Genomic DNA, 10,994 nt, shown 5'->3' with positions numbered 1-10,994 from the left:
CCCGCGGGCGCGGTCACTGGAGGGCGGGCGGGCACGCGCCTGGGCCCGCGCACGCGCAAAAGCCAGGCTGCTCAAACCGGGAGCTGGCTATTCCTGGAACCATAGAGTCGGCAGCTAGAGAGCCCCAGGCGGCCAATCTGGCAGGAGCGGTCTTGGATGGCTGACCCTGGTTGGCGCACTCGGTGATGACAGCTCTGAGAGAATCGCAGGCCGTGCTCACTGAGCAAAAACTCTCTTGGCGCCCTTCATTTGGGAGGGTGGAATACAGGGTTAGCGGAGATAAGTCCTTCGAGCTTTAGCTGGTCACCAGCCAGCTTTACGATCAGCAATGCAGAAGCCTATTGCCACAATCCGGTTTCTTCGCCTCTCGACAGCACCCTCCTTTATCCGTTCCACACTACCAAAGTTATTTTTCTTATCTAGCACCACATTTCAACACTTTGTTTCTGTTATTACAAATGGGAGAAAAGTGGGAGTACATTGAAGTAAAGAAGGACTAGCAATAAAGATAATGGGATGATCATTGAGTAAAATGAAATGTATTTAAAATAGAAATCACAAGACATAACTAATCAGACAGATGAGAGAATGGAGCCAACAATTGCTACAAAGCTATGGAAATTATGTGGTTTGAAGAAATGGGAAACTGGGTTGGGGGAAGAAAAGATCAATAGGGAACTGCATCTGGTAAAGACCGGAAATATACAAAATGGGAGAAGATTGAGGTCTGGAAATGCAGGTTATGTAGTCATCTGCATTAAGAAAAAAGAACTACATGAATCCTCCAATAGGAAGAATAAGATGGGGTGAGACAGAGATCCAAAGGTGTCATTATTTCAGAGGACACAAAGAAATTGTGTTACAAAAGATTTAAAACGCACCAATTGTAGAAAAGATGAAGAAGCAAATATAGGAAAACCCCCCATTCTAGCCCTATGTCACTGAAAGGGAGGGTAGAGGCAGAGTACAAAAAGCAATATTGTCAAGATTTAAATTTTTATATAAAAATATATACCTACATACACATAAAAAGGGTGAATAGAATCTGTATGTTGAAATAATGAAATGTCAATAAAATTTGTATCCGGGTACCTACCATATGGTTCAAGAAATATCAGGTGTCTGAAGGCCCTAAGAAAGGTCCAAGTGGCAAGGGCATTTATTGTCAAGATCTTTCAGAAAGAAGAAATGACTTCCAAACCAGGTGTGGTGGTGCACGCCTGTAATCCCAGCACTTGGGAGGCTGAGGCAGGAGGATCGCTGTGAGTTCAAGGCCAGCCTGGGCTACATAGTGAGTTCCAGGTCACTCTCAACTACATAGTGAGACCCTGTCTCAAAAAAGCAAAAAAAAGAAATGACTTCCAAGACACAAGTGAAAACTTTAACACAGGAAGACAGAGAAAAAACTATGTATGAATCAGCCGGGTGTGTTGGCCCATGCCTGTGATCTTAGCTCTTGGGAGACAAAGACAGGAAGATTGCTATGACTAGGAGGCCAGCCTAAACTACACAGCAAGACCCTGGCTCAAAAAAAATAACAAAACAGGCCGGGCATGGCGGCACACACCTGTAATCCCAGCACTCGGAAGGCTGAGGCAGGAGGATCGCTGTGAGTTCAAGACCAGCTGGGGTACATAGTGAGTCTCATGTCAGCCTTAACTACATAATGAGACCCTGTCTCAAAAAATACCCAAAACAAAACAAAACAAAATTTATGAATCATATATTTGTTAAAGGTGTAGTACTCTGAATATATAAGGTAGTACTCTCATATATTGCTGGTAGGAGCATAAAATTGTCCAGCTGCTGTGAAAAGTAGTTTGATAGCTACTAAATAAATTAAAAAATAGAATTCCCATGTAACGCAGTAATTCCAGTACTAGGTGTATATCTAAAAGAATAGAAGTCAAGCATGGTAGTACACTCCTGTAATCCCAGCATTTGGGAGGCTGAGGCAGGAGAATCACTGCAAGTTGGATGCTACCCTCAGCTACAAAGTGAGTTCAAGGCCAAACTGAACTATGGTATGAAACCCTGCCTCAATACCAACCAAAAGAAGCCAGGTGTGGTAGTGCACACCTGTAATCCCAGCACTGGGGAGGTTGAGGCAAGAGGATCTCTGTGAATTCAAGGCCAGCCTGGGCTACATAGAGAGTTCAGGGCTAACCTGAACTATGAAGGGAGACCTTACCAAAAGGTGGAAACAATCCAAATATCCATCAACTTTGGATTAGATAAACAAAAATGATATATCTAAATAATGGAATACTATTCATAAAAGGAATGAAGTACTGATACATGCTTCACTATGGACGAATTTCAAAAGCATTATGCTATGTGAAAGAACCTAGACACAAACATATTGTGTAATGTTTGTTTGTTTGTTTGGTACTGAGAATCGAACTCAGGACCTTGTGCTTGCGAGGCAGGCAGTGGAACCCCAGCCCCATATTGTGTAACTTTTTATTTTTTGGTACTGAAGTTTGAATCCACGGCTTTCGTTCTGAGCTACTTCCCAGTCCTTCTTATTTTTTCATTTTGAGGCAGGGTTTTGCTAAGTTTCTAAATTGCCAGGGCTGGGTTTGAACTTGTGAACCAACCTGACTTTCCTGGGATGGTGGGATTATAGGGATGCACCTTCAAACCCAGTTTGTATAGTTTCATTTATGTGAAATATTTAGAATAGGTAAATCCATGGAGACATTACCAATCACTGGAGAAAGGGTGACCAATAAAGATTGACCAATGTACAGGGTTTTCTTTGGGAGGAAATTGATTGAATATGAGGAATTAATAGAGTGGTTACACAACATTGTTTGTTTGTTTGTTTTTGAAGAGTATTTATTGAAAATAAAGAGGCGAATAGCTCCTACATTTCCAGGGGGGATCCCAAATGGGATGGCCTTGCACAACATTATGAATGTACAAAATGTCACTGAATTAAATACTTTAAAATGATTAATTGTATGTTATGCAAATTTTACCACAATTTTTTTTTTAAATTTGACTTAACATCAGTGGTATCTGAACATAAAGATAGTTGTGTGACAGGAAAGGTAAGAGTACCTGAGGGAGTTTAATCTTAATCTTTTGTCTTTTTCTCTACTCTGCCTAAAGAATTTATCCTGTAATTTTTTTCTTGTGGTCAAACCTTTCCTAACTTGTCAATCTATACCTTTCTAACTACCACTATATTTCTCCTGTGAAATCATACTATTTTTAAGCTCCAGTTTCTCTACATGGTTTATTTTGTTCATTTCCCTTCTCTTCCATGCTCGACAGCAGCAAAGATTTTATGAACCAAGACAGCTCATGCAACCCTTCTGTTTTCTCAATGCAGAGTTCAAAATTTCTTTTTAAATTAAAAAAAATTTTTTTAGTACATGTTGGCAGTACATAACAATTACACTCATTGTGGTGAATGGTACATGTACATAATACATTTCAATGTTTCTCCCCATTTTCCTCCACCAACTCCCCCAGATTTGTAGCCACACAAGCATCATGGCAATTTTGTGTAAAAGGAACATACTGAAGCGGGTATAAGACCCATATATTTTTATTGATGAATTATTAATTTTAATTTTATGAGCTATATTATATTAAGCAATAAGTACTTGAAAGGAAAAACCAGAAAAGTACTGAATTGTTAATATTTGTTTGTAGAAGCTGGGCATGGTAGCACACACCTATAATCCCAGCATTCGGGAGTCTGAGGCAGGAGGATCACTGTGAGTTCGAGAACAGCCTGGGCTACACAGTGAGTTTCAGGTCAGTCTCAACTACATAGTGAAACCCTGTCTCAACCCCCGCCAAAAAATTTCTTTGCAAAAAAAGTATCACAATTTTCAACACTGACTGTTTTTTGATTTACAAAGTCTAAAAAATAACAGAAATAAATTCCTATATGAACTACAATGAAAATACCAGTAGAGCTGGGGATTTAGCTCACCTGCTTCACAAGTGCAAGGTCCTAAATTCTATTCCTGGTACCAAAAAATTAAAAGAAAAAAGAAAAAGAAAATACCAGTAGAATGCTACAACAAAAATACCCCTTATTGGGCTGTCGATTTAGCTCAGCGGTTCTGCTGTCTGCTTTGCAAGCGCAAGGTCCTGCATTCAATCCCCAGTACCCCCCCACAAAAAAACTTACTTCAATTATCATACTTAAACCAGTCTTCATACAAGACAATAGGACACTCCACACACACATATATTGCTTACACTCATAGTACAGGTGTTTTGCTTTCTTATCTTTTTTGTAGGACTTAGTTGACATCTCTCTGGTCTTGCTACTTTGTCAGGAGGTTCTTGTTATATTATACAATGTGGAGTTAACAGGAACATAAAATATCAATAAAATAAAGTATTAAATTCATAATAGGTACTGAACATTTATAATAAACATCAACATTTTCATATCAGCTGTATATTTGCATACAAAACCTAAAAGATAACATCAGAAATAAATTCCTATATGGACCATAATGAAAATACCAATAGAACTCTACAACAAAAAGTCTTTGCTTCAACTGTTACAGCCAAGTTAATCTTTTTATTTTATTATTATTTTTATTTTATTTTATTTTTTTTTGTACCAGGGATTGAACTCAAATCCTTGTACTTGGGAGTCAGGCATCACAACCACTGAGCTAAATCCCCAACCCCCAAGGTAATCTTCACATATAAAAATAGCACATTTCATACACACATCTCCCTTACACTGACAGTACACATGCCTAGCTTTCCTGTCTTTTTTGTAGGACATACTTGACATCTCACTGGTCTTGCTGTTTTGTCAAGAGCTTCCTACTATATTGTAAAACATGCACTTAACAGGAAAATAAGGTATCTATAAAATAAAATAGCAAATATGTAATGAGTTCTTAGAATAGACATCAACATTTTCACATCAACTATTTACTTGCTTACAAAACCTCAAAGATAATATCAGAAATAAATGCCTATGTGAACTCCAATGTAAATACACACAAAACTGTATCACAGAAATAATCATTGCTTCAACTGTCACACCCAAGGCAGTCTTCACATATGAAAACTGCATGTTCCATTTGCAAATATCACTTACACTGATAGCACATGTTTTGTTTTCCAGTGCTTTTTATAGGGCACAGCTGACATATCTTTAATTTTTCTGTTGTCATAGTAGGGCTACCTATTCTTCTGTGAGCTCACCAGTGTGCTCCACAATTTTTTTTTGTATAGTTCCCTGGGCAGAAAGTTTGTTCTTCCTCTCTTGTAAATGATCTCTTCCAGTCCCAATTCTCTAAGAAAATTTCTCCATGATATTTTGCCTTTGTTATTTTCTTTGTAAACTATCAAACTATTCATACCACACATGTTTAGGATCAAGTAGAACAGAACTATTGGCCAACACCCTGTGTTTTGAGTGACATCACAGTTGCTGCATAACTCATCAACATCTACTCCACCTTTGGTTTTGTCGTAAAAAGTTACCATCTCAGGCTTCAGTTTTCTTGAGGTTTCTCTGTCAATTTTTCAATCATCCTGCAATATTGACATGAACAGTACCGGTTTGTTTTTCTTTACCATATACAAGGCCAATGTTATATGTTTCTGAAATCCAAAGATTGTACTATACAATTCTGTTTTGAAATTGCAACATTTCTTTGGGAATTTCTGCTTTATTCTTGTGTACATTTCCTACACTGGTCAGCTTGAGCTCTGTTAGCAAATGTGACATCAATTGGAAACTGGTAAACCAATCATCGAATGTCACATGCCAATTAGTTTGGGAGATGGGGACAACAAGTCTGTTCATGACGTCATCTGGTTCATTACTCTACAACTAAAGACCTGGTGGCTGAGTTCCAGGATAAATTTCTAAATTGAAAGTGTATGGGGAAAAAGAAGACAGTATATGTCTTTGCATCTACAAGGCCTATATTTTTATACCATATTTTGAAGACTATTTTATGCATATACTACTACCTTAAGCTACAGCAATCAGGAGTTTAATGTGCCATTGTATATACTGAATGAAGCTACTTCTATAAGAAAAATCAAAAGAAAACCTTTTTAAAAAATAAACTTTGTTTTTTAAATACCAGGGATCAAACAAAACTCTATTTTATTTTTGAATTTTTTTCCCCCCTGTACGGGGTATTGAACTGAGGACCTTGCGCTTGCAAGGTAGGCATGGTGCCACTGAGCTGAATCCCTTGCTAAAAACAAATTCTAAATGCACAAAATTCAACATTGAGCATTTCATAGGTAAAAGTCTCCTGTTGCCACTTTGGAGTTCTTGTGTACACCTTGCAGTTCACCTGCCAAGTGGGTGAAAGCACAGATGCATTCTTGTTTTCCCCAGGCACGGCTACTGTGAGCCACACTCAGATTCCACTACAGCAAATTAGATGTTTGTAGAACAGAATGATACGGATGTATTTTGCTCACTGTGATGCTCAGGGATGCATACACAATACACGGAGCATTATGTGGATAAAAATCTCGGATTTCACGCTTTTGCACAGGCACACACCTTGCCATTCATCATACCAAGTGAGTGAATGTAAAGATTGTTTCCTTTATCACTCAGGCGCAGCTACTGAGATGCACAGCCAGCTACCATTATGCTAAAGGACAGAATTTCATTAGAAAAGTATGGAATGGGCCATGGTAACCCACAATAATGCCCTAGGGGCATTATTTTTTGCCAGTTTCAGATTAATTTACTTATTTTATGAGTCCTTAGCTAATTAATTATCATAAATACAGATTAATAGCAAAAATGACCAGCCAAAAAACATTTTTAAAAGACACCTATACTAAATCAAGGTATGCTTTTAGATACATTGTCCATCCTGGATTATAATAATTTTTTTTCTTTTTCTTTTTTTCCCACTATTAATCTTTTATTTTGCACTTACTTATATATTAGGCTTCTCATATGAGAGAAACCATGTGCTATTCAAGCTTGTGTGTTTGATATTCTTCACTTAATATTATGGTTTCAAGCTGCATCCATTTTCCTATAAATGACTTGAATTTATCCTTTTTATGGCAGAGTAGTACTCCACTGTCCATAAACACCACATTCAAAACTAAATTCTGGCTGAGCATGGTGGTACATGCCTGTAATCCTAGCACCGAGGAGGCTAAAGCAGAAAGATTGCTTCAAGTTCAATGCAAGCCTGGGCCACATAATGAATTTACGGTCTAAGTTTAAAATAGTTAAGGTTTCCATCTCCAGTACCAAAAAAATAAAATAAAATAAAATAGTTAAGGTAACTACATAGTGAAACCCTGCCTCTGGAAAAGGAAACTAAACCCTGTAATAAAAATGCAATGCATAATAATTTCTATTAGAGGTTCCTGTTAGATTTATTTCTTACCTTTCATAAAAGTTTTTATAAAAGTTCCTAACTTATTCAATACATAATAAATTCTATTTTAAAAAGAAAAAGTCTACTTTCAAGATAAATCTTTTTTGTGATCCCTTAAAAGTCTGATATTAAAAACTTTTCAGGGGCCGGGGATTTAGCTCAGCAGCTGGGTGGCCTGCCTTGCCAGCACAAGGACCCAAGTTCAATCCCTGGTACCAAAAAAAAAAAAAAAAAAAAAAAAAAAAAAAAAAAAAAAATGAAAACAAAAAACCTAACTTTTCGTACTATATTGTACTACTATAGTACTCTGCATAAATAATATATTCTGGTATTTCTATAAGCTAGATGATGCTATTCTGATAAGAAGATGTTTTCAATATCTGCCGTAAAATTTTAACAGTGAAAATATTGGCATACTTAGATTCCTACATTTTCTAAGAGAATTTGACTTGCATTGAAATTATCAAAATATATATAATAAGCTCTATTCTACATATATGGCCAATTCTTTACTATTGATGTGTGCAATAGTACCATGATTCCATATCATTGATATTTTGCTATAGTTATGGTGAAGGAGAGTACAAAGACCCCTCCCAAAAGGGCTCAAGCTCTTCATATCCTTCTTTAATTATCAACTTTTTCTTGCTGTCCTGGGCTCCCAAAAAGTATTCATATACACTTTGTCCTCTGTAGTGCAGTCATCATTATTACCTATATACCTTTAGAACAACATTTCTCAAAGTTTGGTGCACATTAAAAACACTTAGGAAATTTATAAAAATACTGATGCCTGAACTGGTTGCAGGGGTATACACCTGTAATCCCAACACTCTGAGAGGCTAAGAGAGAAGGATCCAAAATTTGAGGCCAACCTGGGAATTTAGCAACTTTTAAAACCCTGTTTCAAAAAATACTTAACCTGAGCCAGATCAATTAAATCAGTATCTCTGGTGAAAAAGCCCTGCTTTTTTCAGTATAAAATCCTCTATCTATCTATCCATCCATCAGTGTTTTTTTTAATACTTTTTCCATTGTCCTATTGTTTTTGTTTTTTCTACTTTTTTGACTGTTTCTTCCAAGTACTCTTTTGGGAGGGCTCTTCTTTGATCTAAATGCAGCAGCTTTTTATTCTCGTGGGTCAGAGACAAAATCTTCATGACTTTTTCTGGTCTCCCTAACCAGCTTTCCCTCCCACTTCTCTCCCAGACTCTCCAAAACAGTCATATTGGTCTTCTTTTCCTTCTATCTACTACAATTCTCCTTCTGCAAGTTTCTTCTATTTGCAGGATGTGCTGTGTGATGATCTGAGCCTACCTCTCTAGCCTCATATCATATTTCTCTTTTCCTCGCTGATCATGTCAGATACACTGCCCTTTCCTCTGTCTCTAGAATTACAAGCTGAGCCCCCTCTCCCTGTATCTTCGTGTAGATTAGTTGCCCTTATCTGGAGAAATTTCCACCTAGATGATCTCGCTCTTCCTTCAGGACTCAGTTCTAATGTCACCCCAGAGAAGCCTGCCATTGTTTACCCTCCTCTTCTATGCTTCATGGTGACCTTCTTGGCAGTCAGTACCACAGCAGTAATTTTATTATTATTACGCTAGTATTTGTACACACAAAAAAAGTCACACCTTCTTAGCAATAATATCTAACACAATTTCAGGCACATGATAGTTGTTCAACAAACACTCGTTAAAAGAACATATGAATGAGGAAAACTATGATATTGAAAGTATCAAAATGTATCTACTAAGGAAATTTCAAATCCAACAGCTTCAGCACACGTGTAATCCTCAAAACCATGATTCAGAAACTGCCAGATGCTGATTCCTATTTCTACTCTTAATTAAATACAAGCAGTTTTTATCATCCCTAAATGAACAAAGCCTTAACCTAATAACTATTTATTTTCTATCACTGTGTACAAGTGAAACCCGAAATAATCATAGGCTATCCTTAGTCTACAGTGATCTGAAAGCTATGAGTCTTTGATGATAAACAAACTAAACACAAGTGTGGTGAGTGTGTATCCCTTTGAAAACTGGCTAACCAGAAGGAATGAAGATTCAAAGAAAATTCTGTAAAACAGTGAGAATGTATAATCTGTAAAGCTATGCAATTTAGTTTGCTACTGAAATCTTCTTCAACTTCTGTAAATAGTTTACATTCCATGCATGCCTGGTAAAATCCTAAGTGGTAAAAGACAGTGAGTAGGACTAATGTGGTGGATTATAATTAGATAACAAGTATGGAAAGGATGCATATTGCAAATTAACTCAGCAGTGTAAGATATGTGTGGGAAATGAATGATAGCAGAGCCGCTGCTCTTTGGTAAGCCACAAATCACTACAGATGAAATGCTTTAAAAATGCAGTTATCCATTGGTAAGTAACCTGATGCTACATATTAAGAGGTTCTACAATCCTATTCCTGGGAATTTGTCATGAAGAAATAAAAGAATGAAATGAAAAATGTACAAAGATGTTTATAGCAAAATGTTTTGAAACTAAAAATTGGAAATTACCTAGTCAATAATATGAGAAATACAAACAAAACTAAGTATATCAGTGAAACTTATAAAAAGAATTAAGATGACAGAAAAATAGGGAAGGTTTACAAAATAATAATAAAAGGTATAAGCTGGGAATGCTGGGACATGCCTGTGATCCCAGCTGCTTGGGAATCTAAGGCAAGAAAATCACAAGTTTGAGGCCAGTCTGGATGACTTAGCAAGACCCTATCTCAAAATAAAAACTGAAAATAGAGCTGGAGATGTAATGCAACACTCTGGGTTCAATCTCCAGTACTGAGAAAATAAATAAAGATATGCAATCACATGCCATAATTACAATGAGGTATAAAATTGTATATCTAGTTCAAAAAACATTCCAAAAGGGTAAACATAGGGCAGGTGAAAAGGGTAAGCATGAAAAGAGAATGATGGATTTTTAAGATTTTTATTCTCTTTAGTAACATTTTAAAACTGATTAGGCTGGGCATGGTGGTATATGCCTATAATCCCAGCACTTGGGAGGCTGAGGCAGGAGCATCACCATGAGTTCAAGGCCAGCCTGGACTACAGAGTATAACCCTGGCTAAAAAAAATAAATAAAATAAAAACAGGAAGGAAAGAAATAGAATTTATTAAATGTTAACTCTTTAAATTGCTTAAATATTAATTGTAAATGCAAATGTTAATTGCAAATTTACAAAAAATTTAAAAATTCTCTTCATCCATATTTACCAAATTTTAACATTTAAAGTAATTACAATGCAGTAATCAAAATAAGGAAATTAGCAATGGTATGACACTATTACCTATTCTACAATCTTATTCAAATATTTTCTTTATTTCTCTAAAGTCTTGATCTGGTGCAAGATCAAACATTCCATTTAGTTTTCACGTATCCTTCTACCTTTCCACTATAGAACAGTTTCTCAGTGTTTGTCCTTAAGGCCAACTTCACGGTTGTACTTCAGCCTCATGCTTCTGTGCAGTTACCCCAGGCTCTATACTTTTGGTTTAATGCTCTGGAGCCTCTATCTGGAAATTCTTATTCATTGTTAAAGAAGGAACCTCACAAAAAAGAAGAAAGACAGAAGAAGGAGGAGGAGGAGGACGAG

This window comes from Fukomys damarensis, unplaced genomic scaffold, assembly GCF_012274545.1.
Source record: "Fukomys damarensis isolate Sample0158 unplaced genomic scaffold, DMR_v1.0_HiC HiC_scaffold_20, whole genome shotgun sequence".
In the NCBI taxonomy this organism is placed as follows: Eukaryota; Metazoa; Chordata; class Mammalia; order Rodentia; family Bathyergidae; genus Fukomys; species Fukomys damarensis.
The sequence above is the reverse complement of the archived record's forward strand: the minus strand, read 5'-3'. Positions refer to the sequence as shown.